This window comes from Cupressus sempervirens, chromosome 2 (assembly GCF_028749045.1).
Source record: "Cupressus sempervirens isolate cs-2001-9-10 chromosome 2, ASM2874904v1, whole genome shotgun sequence".
NCBI classification, from domain to species: Eukaryota; Viridiplantae; Streptophyta; class Pinopsida; order Cupressales; family Cupressaceae; genus Cupressus; species Cupressus sempervirens.
Genome location: NC_143119.1, coordinates 236,144,803 through 236,164,468, shown reverse-complemented (window position 1 = coordinate 236,164,468; position 19,666 = coordinate 236,144,803). Strand labels below are relative to the sequence as shown.

At 32.1% G+C, this 19,666-nt stretch overlaps 1 pseudogene; it reads left to right on the top strand.

Annotated features, from left to right (window-relative positions):
- Positions 1 to 18,445, top strand: part of LOC149571914 (putative LRR receptor-like serine/threonine-protein kinase At1g53440) — a 398,785-nt pseudogene extending 380,340 nt beyond the window's left edge.
- The last annotated feature ends 1,221 nt before the right edge of the window (positions 18,446 to 19,666 follow it).

The following is a 19,666-nucleotide window of genomic DNA, read 5'->3' as shown; positions in this document are numbered from 1 at the left end:
TTGGAATTCATTTGAATTAGTGCAAACAGAATAACCAATTATTTGAAAGGAGTGTATATTATTTATAAGATGTAGGAGATGTAAGTATAAATATGTGGTAAAAATTATGGGGCTAAATTTAAAATGGTTTATTAAGATGTATTAAAATTTTGCTTTTTGAAGGTATATTTAACTATACATCATTTCATGTATCCCATTTGAGACACTAAGTTTCCTTTTAAGTCCTCATGTATCTTTCTTTGAAGAATTGATTTTCAATGTCCATGTCTTTTATATATTGTCCTAAGATAGTGTATCTGTAACAAGTTTGACAAGTGAGCCTTTTTTAATACTTCACCTAAATTGTGAGTTGTTTATCAAAATGGTTTATCCCTCATTTGAGTTTTTACATGAATTGTGTATTCTCTTGTGTATTGGTGTTTAAAAAAATATCTTAATTTCTACTATTTAAATTTATAATTTACATGTTTAGAATCAAAGCAAAGTTCCCCCCTTCCAATTCCCCCCTCTAGTCTTTCAATATGTTTAGCATTAATATGTTTATCTATAACTTTCCCATTTTAAAAACTAGACACAAACACACATAAAATATTGAAAATGCATTGTGTTTCCTAGAAGCTTTACTAAGTCAAACCATGTGTTGGTGTTCCCACCTCCACAAAAATGATGATTAGAAAAAAAGTATACCAAGTTGAAAATATTGATGCTCTGGGTAAATATTGAAATGAAAAGATTACCCTAGGTATGAAAAACTCTCAAGTAGTTACACATAATGGTGTTGATATTCTACTCATGTTTTTTATTAGTGACATATACTTATTCAAATTATAAGTTCATACCAAGCATATTGTACAGTTAACAGTGTTAACCAAGCATATCAGTTGTTAGCAAGCTCTACAGTTACTACCAAGTCCTTTGGATATATTTTAGTTTGCAATGAGTAGTTACTACAAAGTTGAATATCAGTAGTGTAAACTGATCATCTCAGTATATGTCAAGTTTACTAGTGCAAACTGAGTTGTGCAGTAGTCACTGAGTTCGTAATTGATATGATGTGAGTCCAGTGTTAACCAAGCTACTCAGTGTTAACCAAGTGACTTAGTTTATATCAAGTTTGCAGAGAATCAAGTGTCAACTAAGCTATGTAGCAAGAATCAAGTGATTCAATTTATATGCCAAGTTTCACAGTACTCACCAAGTCACCAATGCAGATTGAGTTAAAGACTAGTTGGAAGTGATCAGTATGGACTAAGCTTCTATGTCTACTGAACACATGATGATTCTGAGCACTGACAGTGGATGCCAAGTATTAGAACCTTGCTGAGTTAGTCTTTAGAACCCAAGTTTCTACACTTTGGCCAACTTTGTAATATTTGTGAAATCTTGTATTGTGGCCAACTTTTTAATTGTGTAATTTGATTGGTATATATGTAATGTATTATATCACATCTAAATAATATATGAATAAGTAATGTAATCATTAGAGAAGAGTAGAAGAGTGAATTACAAAGGCTACAACAGTATAAGAAGCATCAAAGATTCATCTATCACAAAAGGTGATTTGTACACTCAAAAGAATCTCATTCATCAAACAAAGTTGTGGATCAAAGATCAGTTAGTGCTTCATCCTAATAGGTAAATTAGTCAAATCATTTAAGAAGGTAGACTTAACAGTCTTATATAAATCTCTTTACCGAGTGCATACTTCATTATATGTTTGTAAATCCTTTTGCAAGGTGGACCTAGCAATCCTTATTGCTCCTAATAGGGTAGATCATTAGAAGTGATCATTGTAAGCCTTAATAGGCCAACTTTATATTGTAGTACTAAAGCTTGTAGGTATCATCCCCAACCCAGTTTTACTTTCTATTTGGAAGGTTTGCGGGGCACTAGATCTTGTGTGTTAAAGTGTTATGAATGCCTTCATGTTTTCAATTTCTCATGCATGCAGTTAGATCAAGAAATCACATAAAGAATTAATTGCTAATCATCTTAAATTTTTATTGGTTATTTATTCACCCCTCCCCTCTTAGTAATTTATCCTATTATAATATTTCCAACAATTGGTATCAAAGCATTGTGGTTCTCAGAGAAAATTTTAATAGCTTGAGCAAAGATCAAAGGCTATGGAGGTATTCAAACTTGACAAGGCTATTGACAATGAGAAGCTGGATTTAGAATTGGCCATTGAACAACACAAGAAAGAAAAAGAGTAACTCTTTGAATCCCTAAGAAGAAGAAAAGATCTTGCAATCCAAATGAATGATTCACTCTATACTGAAGAAATAATTGAAGACATCCATTCAAGAAATTCAGATGAAGTTGATGAAGCAATCAAAGAACTATTGAAAAAGAATAGTACTCTTCAAGAAGAAGTAAGAAAACTAAGAAGAGAGCAAGAAATTTAATCAGTAAGATTGTGTGAAGTCATGGAAGAGAAAAATAGGATAAGAGAAGAGATAGAAGGAAAGAACAATGAAATTCATCACCTATCCATTCAACAAGTAGACTTCATTGATCAGCTCACCAATGCAAATGAAGAAATCATGAACCTAAGATTAGAAAATGAAAGATTATAGAATGATATAAATATTGAAAGACAAACCAATAAAAGAATGATGAAATCCCAAGTAGACATGAATCAGTTGAACGAGCAAAGTCACTTTAGACAAAAAGGAAAAGTAGGAATTAGATATACAGAAGAAGGTGAATCATCTAAGCAAGGAGCTCACAAGAATAAGCCTACTTATAGTCACTGTGGTAAGATAGGTCATACTTAAAATAGATAATGGAGCAATGGAAAAGCAAAATTTAATGGAAAATGCTACAATTTTAATCAGCATGGTCATAGAGCTAATGAATGCAAAGAAAAACCAATACTTGAAGGAGAATTTTAAAAATGTAAGAAGCATGGATATAGGTCATTAGAATGCAAAAAAAAGATATTAACTCTAGTAGAACAAATTGTAAAAGCTATATTTGGTTGGGACTATAACACTTAGTGCAAATGTCACTACTGTGGACAATTTAGACACATTGGAATGAATTGTGTAAAGAATCACATGAGAAAAATAGATACTACAAAAAGATGCTTCATTTGTACAGAACTTGGTCATCATGCCAAGAACTATATGAATATAGGAAGAATTGAAGATGAATAGAAGAAAAAAGTTGATAATATCATAAAATAAATTAGAAAATAATGGGTTCCATGGTCTACCAAGAACGTAAGCCCAAGAAATGATGATCAAGTCACTCAAGAACTAGGTGACTCCACTATTTCCACTTAATTTCTCAATGGAGGACTAGAACTAGACTACTAAAGAAGACATCTAAATTATTTCCAATTAATAGGAAAAAACATCCATATCAACATTCAAGATGCAAAGGGATCACCAAGTAAGAAGTACCAGTTACTACTGAGTTACCTTCCTTACTAAGTGAGTTTAGGTCACAGACTCTATCGAGTGAGGCTGGGAGTAACTTAGTCTTATGTGGTTACCAAGCCATAAAAGACTCCATTGAGTAATCAATGCAAGTGAAGTGGATGACAGTCTATCAATTTGATCTAATATTTATACTAGGCATTTATGGTTTTTTTTATAAAAGGAATGAAACTGAAGTCATTTTTCATTGTGTATTTTTGAGAATTATTTGCTTGTAGAGTGATCTTCAAGAGCATTCAAGTGATTTGAGTGAATTGTTGCCAAATTTTTTCAAATTCTCTCAAACCCTACCAAGTGAAGATCACAGCTACTAGCAGCAAAATGAAATGAGGTTCAGATGTGTTGGTTTGTGTTGTAGAATGGAAGGCACTAGATTTCAAGCTCACTCCTACTATTGTGGAAACCCTAGATTCAAGTGGAGCACAATCATAAATCCCTCCTAAGGTACTATTGATTAATGACATATGTTCTCATTTCAAATGTGCTATACAAGATATAGGAACACTAGAGATGGATGAATGTTTGAGGGAGTTATGTATTGATGGTGTATTGAAACATGAGCATCAACATCTCGAGGCTAAAGGTTTAACTCATATTCCTCACATGCCACAAAATTTCCAACTAAAATGGATAAGAGGCATCCTCATTCGTGTGCATAATGGTCAATTTTGGTTGGAGCAACTAAATTTGATCACAAAGAACATGATGTAAAAGATCTTTGGTCTCTCAATGTTAGCTAAAGCTAAAATGACTAAACCCTAGGTCGGGTTAAACTGGAGAAGAAAAGCCTAGTTGAGTGGGATGGAAGGGGAATGAAAATTAGCAGTGTGATAGACATGGAACTAAAGTTCAATATTCACATCATAGCACATAAGATCTATAGTTCTAGCAGGTTGAATAGTGTCTCATGTGAAGCTATAGACTTAGCTTACAAGGTAGTCAAGAATAACCTTTCTCTTGACCTTGTCGAGCTACTATTGAATCAATTCAACAAGAACATTGAGAGCATCAGGACATCAAAGAACAATCCATGTAAGTTTGGCTCACTATTGACATGTTTATTTTTCTATGTTCAAAAATTCTTTCCATGAAAAGGTAGGAGGAAAGATGTGCTAGTACTCTATAAAATTAATGAATTTACATTACTAAGATGGGATAAAATTATACAAGTATCATGGATAATTTTTTTGATGCATTCAAGGAGAAAATGAACAATATATTCTGGATCCCCAAGAATCTAGTCAAGGACTATAAATATAATGTTTGCTTCATGGTAGATAGTGGCAAGGTGTATATTCAGGTAGTAAGGCCTAGAATTGCATGGGTGAAACCTCTAGGATATGAGGTGAACATAATGAAATAAAAGATATAATTAAGGCACTGATAAATGAGCCAGTGGCCACCAAAGCAACCTATTTTGTCACATATGAGGAGGCTAAGGTTAGGATAGAACTGGAGATTAAGCTCCCTTAGGTGGTTAACTAAGGCAAGAAGAGGATTGCCAAGTTGAAAACAAGTTCCACTCTCCTATTAACCAAGGGAAAAGGTGAAGATGTAGAAGTAGAGGATGAAGAATCAAAGGAAGATGAGCCAGTAAAGAAAAAGGGTAAGGTAATTATTACCAAGCTTGCCAAAACATCCACTGCAGTGTTCACCAGGAGATCCTCCAGGAAGGAAGTAGACAAAAAAGGAGGAGACATAATTTTCAAGAGGTCTCCATCCACATTTGAAGAAAGGATGAAATATTTGGAAACAGGGTCTAGAATAACAAACTTCAAGTTAGTAAAGTATGAGACCAAAATAGCTAATAAGTAGAAGCAAATTGAAGATATGTTAATATCTAAGATGGGTAAGTGGAAATACTCACCTGATAAGCTTACTCAGCAGATTCTTGATGCATTGATGAAAAAAATCAAACCAAGATGGAAACATGCAATGCAAGCTGCAAAGGATATTCATGAGCAAACCTTGAGGCAGCTTATGCCAAATTTGAATGACAAGGAAGTGAAAGAATCTTTAAAGAAAAATAAAGAAAATTTAACATTAAGATTCAATACTTGTCTTATTTTGTTGAAAGAAATAGAGCATGTTGTGAAGAATGCAAAAAATACATGGAAAAATGCCTATCTTCTTCACAAACTAAGTGATTTTCCAATTATTGTGAGTGATAAGGATGATGAAGATGTAACTCATTTTGATAATATTGATGATGAAGAGGAACATGAACAAGAAGGTACCGAGGAAGATGCACAATATGTTGAGGAAACTAACCTAGTTAAGATTGTTGCAGTGGTTACAACCTCACTTCCTCATTCTCCAAGAAAATTGTTGATAACATCAAATGCAGAGATAGGCTCAGTAGAATTGATTGTGACCAGCACTACAAGCACAAGCATCTAATCAATCTTTGCACCAATTTGGCTCAGCACATCATTGACTAAAGTGTCAAACACTTCATCCAATGAGCTGCAAGTTGTACCCTCTACATTAGTTTTGGCTACTTTAGGTATTTATACTAATATTTCTTCTGGCATGGAAACAATTGGTATTTCAACAATAACTGCAATATCCATTTTTACAGAAAGTCCTACTATTTCAACTATTGTTTCTATTCCTAGCACACAAGCAATACGTGAAAGGACAGTTCAAACCAAGCCTCAACCAAGCACAAAATTTTTGAGTAAAGGTAAAGAAAAGGAGGCGGATATAGATCTTGATCAGGAGATTTTCATTCCAAAATTGGATATCTCAAATCTAACTCTAGATCAGATGAAAACCTTTGTTTAACTTCTACAAAAGAAAGCCAAGTAGCAAAGGATAAGAGAAGAAAGAAAGAAGGAGTTCAAGATCATTGAGGATGCCAAGAACATTCTAGTAGAAGCTATAGAAATAGAGGTTGATACTTCTCAATAAATTTTGTATTATTTGGCAAAGGCAATCCTAAAATACAATGAAAATTAGAATGGACATGATAAATTATTATAGAGAGCTAAGAAAAAGTTTGAGAATAAAGTTTTAGAACTTATTGCTCAATAGATTTCCATTCACCAAGTAGAGCTATCTACTATTTTGGGTTCTCTAGAAACCTCTTGTACTAATGTATCATTACTTTTTGGTAAGTTATGTGACACATCAATTTTCACAAAGGAAATAAGAGACAAATTATCTAAAATTGATGAAGATCTGAAGGCAAGTGCACAATAATTGCAGCTTGACCTGAGTTCTAGCTCTGCTCACTTCAACAGGATCAAATTTCTAATAGATAAGCAAGCAGAATTACTTAGAGAAGAAGCGAGAATTTGATCTACTTTGATAGATATCTAGAATATGATCCTCCCTAACATGGATGCACTGTAGAAGCATATTACACATTCAAAAACTCTCATCCATGATAATAATTTCTCTATTGTAGACCACATGATTGAATTGTCAGTAGAAGCGAAGGTGGCAGACCACACATGCAGGTTCTTGCAAGAAAATTGGGACAAGATTTTGGTGCTCATATTGAAGGTACATTTAGACTTCTTGTCTCATTTTGGCATTACTATGTAAATATAAACATAAATATTTGGCATTAATGTCAAAAAGGGGGAGAAGATATGAGAAACTATAGGAAAAGTTATAAGGAGATAAAAGGAGGAAAAGATGTGATATGAAAAAGTGGAGAATTTTTTTTAAAATTGTAGATTGTAGAAAAATATACATTGTATGTATAGTATACTATATATTATGTATGGGGGAGCATCACCATGTATAGAAATGTATCCTTCACAAAACCAATTTTGAAAAATCTCAAAAATAGTATACTCTATCGAATTGGAGACATAAAGTGATGGATAATTCAGTTTTGACTAATAAGTATTTTTGTAACTAATGCCAAAGGGGGATATTGTTGACATTCCAGTCATGTTTGTTATTAGTGATATATACTTATTCAAATTATAAGTTCATACCAAGCATATTGTATAGTTAATAGTGTTAACCAAGAATTTCAGTTGTTACCAAGCTCTATAGTTGCTACTAAGTCCTTCGGATAGATTTTAGTTTGCATCAAGTAGTTACTAAAATATTGAAGATTAGTAGTGTAAATTGAGCATCTCAGTATATGTTGAGTTTACCAGTGAAAACTGAGCTATGCAGTAGTCACTAAGTTTGTAGTTAATATGATACAATGAGTCTAGTGTTAACCGAGCTACTTAGTGTTAACCGAGCTACTTATTTTATATCAAACTCATAGATAATTTAGTGTTGACTGAGCTATGCAGCAAGAATTGAGTGATTCAATTTATATGCTAAGTTTCACAATACTTGCCAAGTCACCAGTGTAGACCGAGTTAAAGACTAGTTGGAAGTGATCAGTATGGACAAAGCTTTTATGTCTACTGAGTGCATGATGATGTTGACCATTGATAGTGGATGCTGAGTATCCAAACCTCACCAAGTTAGTCTTCAAAACTTGAGTTTCTACACTTTGGCTGACTTTGTAATATTTTTCAAATCTTGTATTATGGCTGACTTTGTAATTCTGTAATTGGATTAGTTTATATGTAATGTATTATATCACATCCAAATAATATATGGGAAGTAATATAATCATCAAAGGAGAGTAGAAGAAAAAATTACAAAGGCTACAATAGTATAAGGAGTAGCATAGATTCATCTATCATAGAAGGTGATTTTTACACTTAGAAGAATCTCATTCAACAAAGTTGCAAATCAAAGATCAGCTACTGCTTCATCCTAACAGATGGATTAGTCAAATCCTTTAACAAGGTAGACCTAATAGTCTTATATAAATCTCTTTACCAAGTGCATACTTCATTGTATGTTTGTAAATCCTTTTGCAAGGTGGATCTAGCAGCCTTATTGCTCCTAATAGGGCAGATCATCAGAAGTGATCATTGTAAGCCTTAATAGGCCAACTTTATATTGTAGTACTAAAGCTTGTGTGTATCATCCCCACCCCAATTTTACTTTCTATTTGGAAGGTTTCTAGGTCACCAAATCTTTTGCGTTAAAGTGTTATGCATGCTTTCATGGTTTCATTTTCTCATGCATGCAATTAGATCAAGAATTCACATAAAGGATTAATTTCTAATCAAGTTAAAGTTTTATTGGTTACTGATTCACCCCTCCCCTCACAATAACTTAGCCTATTATAATATTTCCAACCAAAGGAAGGGAAGTAATTTTATGTGCGATTTTGCAATGGTTAGTGCAATAACAATGATAATAATAAAATAAAAACATAAATGAACACTTTATCCTATCTTTTCTTTATTTATATATCTACATTTGAGAACTCATTCCTTATATGATTTTTCTCTATTCCCATTAGATATTATAAAAAGGCTCTACATACAAAGATCAAAATTTTAGGTTTAGAATAGAAAATAATAATTAAATGAAAATATTGGGACTAGGTCATTAAAGAAATCTTTGATTCTCAATAGCCCAATTGCCAACACCCTTTGGTGAGATGAGGGCATTAGGAGCTTCATACCACACAAAAAGAACCTTTGAGAGACATACCCAATCCTAAGGTCCTTACAATTTATTATATTTACAAATTCCATGCTTGATAAATAGTTTAGTGTAGGACCATCAATAAATGTTAAGAGTGGCATATGACCTAAATGATCTTTAAATGAACCAAGGGAATACAACCTGATGAAAGTACCAAATAGAGTATAAAATTGTTAAGGTAAATAATTTATTCTATGCTAGAAAATTAAATAGGAACCAAAAGATAAGGTAAGAAGTGTAGAGATAAGGGAGTTCAAGAGATAACACACATTAAGTAAACCATAGCAACAATACAAAGTGAATGCAATCATGTATAATCAAATGATAACTCATTCTAAGATAATGTATAATCAAAGTGTTATATTATTCACTTTATGAGTGAATCTACATAAACATCCAAAATAATTAATTATGATTATTCTTCAAATATTAGGGCACCTATGTTGACCCAAAAGACTCTAGATGATAATGAAAATATAAAATACAAAGAGTGTTTGGATATGAAAGTATAGGGGCTTCATATAGTGAACTTGGGTAATATCACGTGCATTCGTGACATACTAAAGAATGTTCTTTTTTAAATCTTTTTGCCCCAAATCCTATTTTCTACCCATTTTAAACCCTCCAATATAAACACAGATGATAGGGTATTACCACTTTAGTGAAGTCCCTATATATGAAAGATACCTTCTAAAAAGCTTAATATACTCAAAAGAGGTGATTTGCATAGAATTTTTAAATCAATTTTCTAATTTCATAGACTCAATGAAAAAATAAACTGAGTTACTTCCAAAACCATTCATAATGCTTGGAAATCATATTTTCCATTTTGCGTTCTAGTCAAGTCATTTTTTATCAAATATATTGTTGTACATATCTTTCAAGATAGATGTAGAAGTTGGAATCTTGAATGAAAGACATATTTCTAATTTAACATGAGATTACAAAAAAAAGGTTAAATTGAATAGTTTGAAAAGAAGGTTAAATATATCATTCAAAAGTGTAATTATATTGCAGGATGTTGCTACACCTAGAAGCTAGTATTTCTATATTATAGCTTATTATTTAAAAATATCTATCAATTTTCAAGGAACACTTATTCAATCTATTTTAAAATAATAATATCTTTCAAGGTTTAGAACATTGATTGCTATATACATCTCACTGTCTATTAATTTTTTTATTGACTAATTGTGATTTTAGTTAATCAAATTCGATGTATCTAAGGAAAACATGCTAATTTAAAAAAAACTCATGCATATTGTGTGGTTAGCTCATTGAAGTAGACTTATAGATTTATTTGTTATGTTTGATGGTATAAAATCAAAATTGACTAATAAACTTTCCTAATTTATATTTATTAACTTACTAAATTGATCTATGTTGAAACTTTTTAAAATTATGCTCTACTTTGACTATGAAGTTTTTTTTTTTTTTTTTTTTTTGTTTATACTATTACATTTCTACACTTCTATGGTCAAAGATAGATAATCATTAGTATTTTTCCTTTTTTATTCAAATTTGATTATCATGTTTCAGATTCTTAACAATTTATGAATGAATATAAGTTTGAGAAAATATTATTGTAGTAATTTATATTATAGTTGACTAGCTTAATTAGGGGCATATTCAAATTCTATATAAATGCATTCATAATTTATGATCTTCAATTTAAAATATTTTTGAATTAATTAAATGATGGTGTTAGATGTACTATTATTATTATTTATTTATTAATATATCATATTTTATACTTAGATAAACATTCGTTTTCTTCTTTTTAGTTTTATTTTATGAACCAAGTTAAACATTTGTATCTTATTAAAAAAAATTTTGGTGTTATGTCAATTATTCCCACACTTAAATTTAATTTAGGTATTATATCTTCTTTCTAGATGTTGGGTAAGGTTTAACATTATTTTATTCACATGTATCTAGTATTTTGTGCTAGGAGATAATTATACCTACCTTACCTCATTATTTTTCCCCTTTTCACACTTGCATGTATAAGCAAACCTCATTATACATTTTATTCATCTCAAATACAGTCATTAAATTTGTGAAATATTGTTTTCTCCATGTGAAAGTTTGTAGTAGGTTACAAGTTATAGAGTGGAGTTTATAATCCAACAAAATTGATGTATATAATTGTAGTTATTTGCTAGTTTTGTGTATTTTCATTCTTTTCATTAGTAGAATGTAACTAGTTAAAATTGGAATCAATAGATTAACCTCAATAACTAATGATATGTTTTATTATTTACAAATATGATGACAATATGTTAATTATATATATATATTTTTAAGTGAAATTGTTAAAATATTTACATACTAGTAGAATTCATATAATTTTGTCACCATCGCATATTGTGTTGCTAAATCTTTGCTAATACTTTTTAAAATTAGAAAGAAATTGTTAGAAAATAAAATAATTTTTAAAAAGGTTCAAATCTACATTATATACATTTGTTTTATACATTGAGACTCTCTTAAAAATTTCTTTTCTAGGGATCTATCATAAAATAACTTCTCAAGAGCGTTGAACACATTGTGGATGGCAAATTATCCAAATGAAATATAAGCATATCAAATAATTTACAAATGAAAGTAAGGAATCCAATATGCAGTATGTTTATGTTTAAAAGAATAGATGAAAATAAAAAATACTAATTAGACCTCCCTTTTTAGACTTCTATATGTTTTTCATTTTTCATTTGATGTGAATTGTATCTTCTATATGTTTTATGCTTACCTATTGTAGTCATTACATTTCACAGAAATTGGATATATAACTCATTCAACAACAATGTTTATAATGCAAGGTTTGCTTCTAATCTATTTTATTTTTTAATTAGTTAATGTATAAATTTATTTTATTTTAAGGTAATATGAATATAATTGACTTTTGTTCTTTTGTGTAAACATAAGATTCAATATCTATCAGCAATTACTAAAATGTTCATGTTTGTGTTGAAAATGAATTGACTCCAGTGATCAATCTTATCTTCAAAGAAGATTCAGTTGTACATCTCCACAATGTGAGTTCTTAGATACTAGTGTTAATATTTCATTTTTATTATCTATTTGTATATATAGTTAAAGAAGATGATCTAACGGTCCCAAATAAGATATAGTTGCATGGGGGAGGGCTTATGGTAATAATGATTCCTATGCAAGTGCACCCTTTTCTTCACCTACTTATGGTAGAGTACATAAACATTATAATCCCCCACCCATAAGTAGTATTCCTACTTATGCATGTCTTGTAGAATAGTAGGGCTAATTTATGAGTGACTTTCTAGTCCTACTCTAGTTCTACTCTATACTTACTCTCTTAGCTAACTCTATCCAAATGAGTTGGTAGGTTTGAGTCAACCCTTCTCAATTGATGAATGGCTCTATCCATATCTACTTGAATAAAGCGTTACTTGTCAACCACTACCTTTAGAACAATAAGGGAAGGGTAAGAGGGAATCATATTTTTGAGGAGGGGCTCCAAAAACATTATTTTATGTCAATGTTAATGGAACAAGATAGATAAATTTGAATACAAGTATATTTTTTGTTTGTTAAATAAACTAATATAAGTGGAGGGGGGTTGAACAATAGTGCTCCCTAAGTTGGCACATTGGTTTCAATGATTTATCCTTGGTCAACTTAATTCCCTAGTTATTGGGTAGAGGCAATTGATCAATTACCGACCAACAACAAGAATTATTTGGGTAGACTCCTTTTGATTAAACTAATTCTTGCAGCAATTGGAGAAAGGAGATGGCTATTGGTAAAGCCTTGTAGGTTCACTCATACCCAATGTTGTCCTTAAGAAAGAGAGCTTTCAAGGGATGCTTGACTAGGTGATAGGTTTGGGTGGATCATAACAAGCAACAACAAGACTTAGTGTGGGATCATATAGAGATAAGTCTCAAGCTTGTTACTAATACATAGGACGTGTCCTATCATTTGTTCTTGGAATATGCCAACTATCCAATGACACATTGAAGGAAATGCCTTTGAAGAAGTGGAGTTAGCTCCTTTGACCACCACTCCAACAAATTTAGTAGAAATAAAGATTATGGCCCCTTGTTACAACAAAACCTGGAGGCCAAACAAACAATTATGGTAAAATTATTAATGGAATCAAATATAGGCACAAGAGCCAAAAAGATTATTACAAGGATAGTAGATCTAATGTGCCTTCTAATTTGAAATTAAGTTGTTCTAGCATGAAGGATTCCCTCTTATTATAAGGGATTTGTTCAAGGCCAAAACAAAATTGATGAGGCATAACTTGAGAAAAAATGAACACATCATAAAATAAATTATTTATTATCTAATATGAGAAGCTACAACATGTGTTACAGCAAATATAGACCCAACTACACGCCCTATGGGCTACAATATTATCAAATTCTAGAGAAAAAACCCCTTCTCATAGTACTTTCTCCCAAACTCCACCAAAAAAATCCTTTACACTTTAAGAATGGGCTTTACGTGTTTTTTTCATAGGCTTAGGTTTAGGAATACATTTTACATTTTGACATTTGGTAGTCAACACCAAAACAAAGCTTCTAGAAGTCAAATTAGAAGCTGGTGCAAAAATAGAAGGTTCTAGAAAAGGTGATCCAAGTTTTGGGAGGCATAACTTTTAATCCAAGACTTTGCTTGACAAACAATTTACATTTTCAAAAAGATCTTTGGGGGCTTTATAGCCTTGTGAGTGGCCGTCCCCCATTTTTTAGGCTTGTATGAGGCTATTTAGTGCCCCAAACTGGGCTCCTAAGTGTTTCTAGGAGATCTTTGAGAAACTTAGAAGTGTCACAATTCTGGAGCGCTTGAAATTTTATTCCAAGCTTCCCTCTAACTTACACCATCTAACTCTTCATACTTAAGGCTCTATAACAAAATAACTCATTTTTTGTTTTTGCCATGTACAAAAACACCAACCTAGAAAAGTAGCACTAGAAATCTGAGATTTTTAATCTCTATTTTGCCCAAATGGGTATCCAGAAATACAAACACATGAAACATGAACTATCACTAAACATATTTTTGGGTGATATAGGATTGCCCTTACACTGTTGGATACTCTTGCATCAAAATTGGTGATAGCAAATATATAAAGAGAAAACCTTGGTGAATAAAAAGCTCATGTTCTTGCTAGTACTTGAAAATAAAGTCCCTTAGTGAATAGTAGCCCCCCTCTCTCCATTCTTCCTCCTCCTAACTCATCCACGCCTTACTATTCCTCTTCACTATATCTTTCCCTTAGAATAGTAGGGGTGTCAAGGATCAATTTATACTCAAAATAAATACTATCACTATCAACAATACACATTCATTCAAGCGCATTATGCAATTCTCAAAACCACCTAACAAGTGTCATTATTATCATCGGGTCCCCTACCTAGTGCGAAGGTTTCAACTCTCTTATTAGCCTCTTAGACACTCTACTACAGAGAGATAAAAGGATATAAGAAGTAAGTGTGGTAGTTCATTAGAGTCATGATTGATAGATCAACAAAGTCAACCATTGATAGTCTAAAATAACCTTTTAATAATATGTTACAAGTATATCATCCCACCCCTTGATATAACACCCAAAAAAACATCACAAAGTTGATAGGATTATAAAAACAAACAAGGCATTACATAAATAAAATGCTTTAAAAAGCCACATTAGAAAAGTACATAAATAAAATCTTGTATTTGGTGAGTCTCATAATTGTAGTTGCTAAAATAGTAGTACCAAAAACTCACAAGCAGATAACTATCATGTAGTAGAAAACTTTGTTCCGTAGAGTCGTTTATTTAACAAGGATCTAACTGTATGTCCTGTTGCTTTGCAGACACTTCTTTGGACATTAATTGTGGGGGTGATGAATGGAGTACTCACGATGGAGATGTCAATCCACTAGGCCCTTCCTCATACTTTGCAAGCCCTGATGGGAAATGGGCAGTCAGTCATAAAGGTTTTTTCATGGATGCTGAAGACCATCCATTTAAAGTGGAAGCCGACCAATCTCTATTTACCAAAGGAATAGCCACAGAACTGTATAGAACAGCACGTTGTTCCTCTCGCTCCTTGAGATACCATGCATTATGCCTTCAAAATGGACAATATACAGTACAACTCCACTTTGCTGAGATAGTTATATCCAATGGAATGATCTTTCCAAGTCTAGGAAGGCGCATCTTCGATGTTTATATTCAGGTATCTGCTTTTTTCTCCTAATCTTGATGGTAATTGTTTACTAGACTGTAAGATAAAGCTGTTTGACAACATTTCATATATTGATTTTTCAAAGGTACATTTTTCGCTTTTGAAATTTGTGTAGGGAAGTAGAAGATTGAAAGACTTTAACATCAAGGAAGCTGCTGGAGGCTCGTCATGCAAGGTGGTAATTAGAAATTTCAGTGTGAATGTGACTGAAAATTATCTGGAAATCCACTTTTTTTGGGCTGGAAAGGGAACATATGACATACAAAAGAGGGGAACGTATGGACCTTTGGTATCAGCTATTAAAATCTGTCCAAGTAAGATTCCTGTGCAAATTTATTTCAGGGCTATGAACAACTTCCTTTGAATTTATTTTTTCTGGATAATGGTATAGCAATGTTTCATTAAGACATTGTACTCTGTTCACTTTAGTAATAGATGATGTAACTGATAGTAAACCTGTAGAATCCTCTCTGTGTCTAAAACAGTTCCCATAAACTTGAGGTTCAGCAAGATCTTTTTTTGATACCTCAGATGAAAATATTATACTTCGGTTATGCCCAAATCTACTGTTCTGTTGATTGCATACATTGGTGATCTTATATTAAAATAATGATCTTGATTTGTTTTCACAGATTTCAAAGTCAAGAATATTTACCATTAGCAATGGCAGAAATAAAAGCAACAAAGGTATTGTTATCGGCATAGTTTCTGGGTCAGTAATTGCTTTAGGTTTCATGGTGTGCTTGGCATTCATCATTATTCGAAAAAGAAAGGGAACAAGGAGTAGACCTTTCAAAGCCAATGATGATATGGGTAATGAGAAATGTTTATTTCTGGTCATACACTATCACAAGTTTATCTGAATGCTGTCTACAGAACTGATAAACATGGACACAATTTCAAATACATTCAGCCTAGAGATTATTAAAAATGCCACAGGTGACTTTGACCCTGAAAACAAGATAGGAGACGGCGGATTTGGTGCTGTTTTCAAGGTGTATCAAAACCCACATTGATATTACTTCAGTTGCTCTGTCTAGTATTAATTCAGAGGGGCCTGAATAGATGTAATTTCTTTAATGTTTCCTTTCTTATCAGGGAATTCTACCAGATGGGAAAATGGTTGCAGTCAAGCAGATGTTTCACAATTCAAGACAAGGCGTTCGGGAGTTTCTTAATGAACTGGGTCAAATATCTGCAATGCAGCATCCCAATCTTGTGGAATTGTATGGTTGTTGCATAGAAGGAAAACAGCTATTCTTGGTCTATGAGTACATGGCGAACAACAGTTTAGATCGCGGGTTATTTGGTACATCCTAATAAATTGTCCTCGATTAATGAAATTTTTAATGGATCACAGTTTAAATCTCCTGCCTTGATGAAATTTTATATAGATCACAGTTGCAATTTTTTCTCGCTAATAAATTAGTTTATATTGCAAGTGTCCAGTCACAGAATAAAGAACTTATCAAAGTACACAATTGGAAACTTGAAAGCATCTGCTGAAAGAGTTTGTAATGCAATTTGAATCTATAGGTCCTGAGGAATTCAGGCTCAAGCTTGACTGGCCTCAAAGGTACAATATTTGCCTTGGAGTTGCACATGGCCTTGCATATTTGCTTGATGGATCCAGACTGAAAATTATAAATCGCGATATCAAGACAAGAAGCATACTTCTCGACCAACATTTGAATCCGAAAATCTCAGATTTCGGATTGGCCAAGTTATTTGACCCTGACAAAACTCATGTCAATACCGGAGTGGCAGGAACAATGTAAGCTTCACTAAGAGAATTCTTTCATAGAATAAGTTATTAAATTGTAGACATTCAGTAGGATATAAAACAGAGTTATACAAGGCATATGGAATTTACACCTCTAAATTTCTTTTAACAATGTTGCAGAGGATATACGACTCCGGAATATGCTTTGAAAGGTCCTCTCAGAGAGAAGGCAGATGTGTATAGTTTTGGAGTGCTGGTCATTGAAGTTGTGAGTGGCAGAACTCACACAGAGAAGACAATGCAGGAAGATATGGTTTATCTTCTGGAATGGGTAACAATACCACCCTTACTTTAAGTATAAGCATACAGCAATGCATAGTCTCAAATTTGAAGTATATACATGTTTTAGTTTGTTTTTTGGAGTTGAAAATCAAATTTAGCATATGCTAAGTGCTTAGTGTGTGAAAAATATTTTTAAAATTATAAATTATTGGATAAGTTCAGACACAAAAGATTCAAAATGTGCAGAAAACACCACAGAGAATTTGAACATGTCTCCACCATTAAAGCCTTAATGTTTAAGAATTCCTGTCATCCTCCTTGTCATCTGCACAACCAAATTGTTGGTATTAGAAATTCAAATTAGATGAACTACCAGATACCTGAATTTTGCTTTCATAATTACTACAATCAATAAGTACTTTTTATTTTGGAGTGTTTTTGAATTATCATAAATCTTGATTTCAATATATGTTCTTTATGAGCAAACATAAAGAATCACTTATGAAAGATCAAAGATCAACTCATTACTTAGAAATCTACTTCTATTTAAATAGAAACTGCCTCCAGAGTTAGAAATCATCTTCATATTAGACACCAACTAAAAAGGACTACAATTCACAACTTAAGATTCTACTTTACATCCTTAAGATTCTACTTTAAATCTTTTTACAATGAAAACACAACACTTTAATAAATTCTTGAAGTAACAAGCAATCAATGAATATCAAATAATAGTAAAATACATACTCCAAAGAAGAATTTTTCATAATGCTTAGAGAACAATTGCAAAAGACGCATTCTTTTGATAATCAATAACTCAGAAAAGAACCTGCAACAGAAATATTCAATAATTCAGAAAAGAATCTGCAACAGAAATGTTCTATCTTTATGTAAAAAAAATTATGGTAATAGTAAGGAAACAAAAAAATGCTTTTCGATTACTTATGATTATTATTTTTTATTATGTTATAGGCTTGGCACTTGTATGAGAAGAAAAGGTTGCTCGATTTGGTTGATGTGAATCTTAAAAACTCAAGCTACTCTGAGGAACAAGTTCTAAGGGTGATCAATGTGGGTCTGTTATGCACCAATAGAACGCCTTTGCAAAGACCTTCCATGTCCGCAGTCGTCGAAATGCTGGAAGGGAAAATAGAAGCCCATGTTTCACATTCTCGACCATCAGATCTGGGGAACATGAAGCCCAATATATTTACAGAAGAGAAAGCGCCTTCACACAGAGAGCTTTAGCCTGGGAGGACAGGACATCCAACGATAGTTCATCTGCCTAATCAAGTTCTGCTAATAAGAACCAAACTGTATTACAGAGGGTCTTCTGATTTCTATGCAGTCTCACTCCCTTCTATGTTTGATAAACAAAATGATGGTAATGCTATGCTGAAGATTGAATAACTTCTAACATACATATTATATCTTTTAAACATTTCTTAAGAAACACACTCATAAATTAGCACTTGTTAAGAAATTTCTGCAACTACAGACTATGAGAAGTATAGATGTTTTCTAAAATTTGAATTAGACTTTCTTTGAAGAGACTATATCATGTTTCGCTTTTTCTTAATCGTTTTATTGTCATTCTAAGGTGGAAGGAAAGTAATTCTCATATATTTGCATAAAATAATAAATTAAGCAGCTTCAACCTTGAACTCCAACAAATCTAAAACTTGTTGGAATTTATTTATATTCCGTCACCTGACAGTAAGTAATAATTGTACAGCCCATTGGAAACCTGATATTTTACACTTCTTTCTCCTCTATCGTTTGTTAGAATGTGTAATTTCTTCCTCAAATGAAATGTTAAAGCATAATAGAGGATTCTAGAAATTTCAATTGGATTAACCAATAGGGTTAGGCAAAATTAATATTTAGGTTTATAAAATTAAGTCATTTATGTTTAGATAGTTCTAGAAAAGTCTATTTGTCTAATGTTGGTTAATTTAGATGTTTTTGAAAATAATCAAAGACCTCTATAAAAGAGGCACAATGTAATATTTTTTATTATCAGGTAGTGAAATAATTTTATAATTTCTATAAGTGCCTGTATTGTGTATTTTGTGTTTAATTATTGTTGTGGATCCAATCCATCCACCCCCATCAAATTGATATCAAAGCAATGTAAGAAAATCCTATCACCATCTATGATAGATGAATTAGAGCTAGGTTAATTGAGAAAATCATGTCACCATTTTTTACAGAAGTAGCTAATCAAGGGATAGCTGAAGAAGGAATAAATTTGTTTGTCACCATTTGTGAACAAAAAAGATATTTTTTATTTTGGAGAGCAAGGTTATTTGGAGAACCCTGTCACCATTTGTGATAGATGAAGTTAATTTAAATTTCTAGTGAATCTTATCACCATTTTTGGTAGATCTCATAAAGAGGCTATCAAGGGATAATTAAAAAAAGACATGAATCTAATCAAGGTTATTAGTGAATCCTGTGACCATTTGT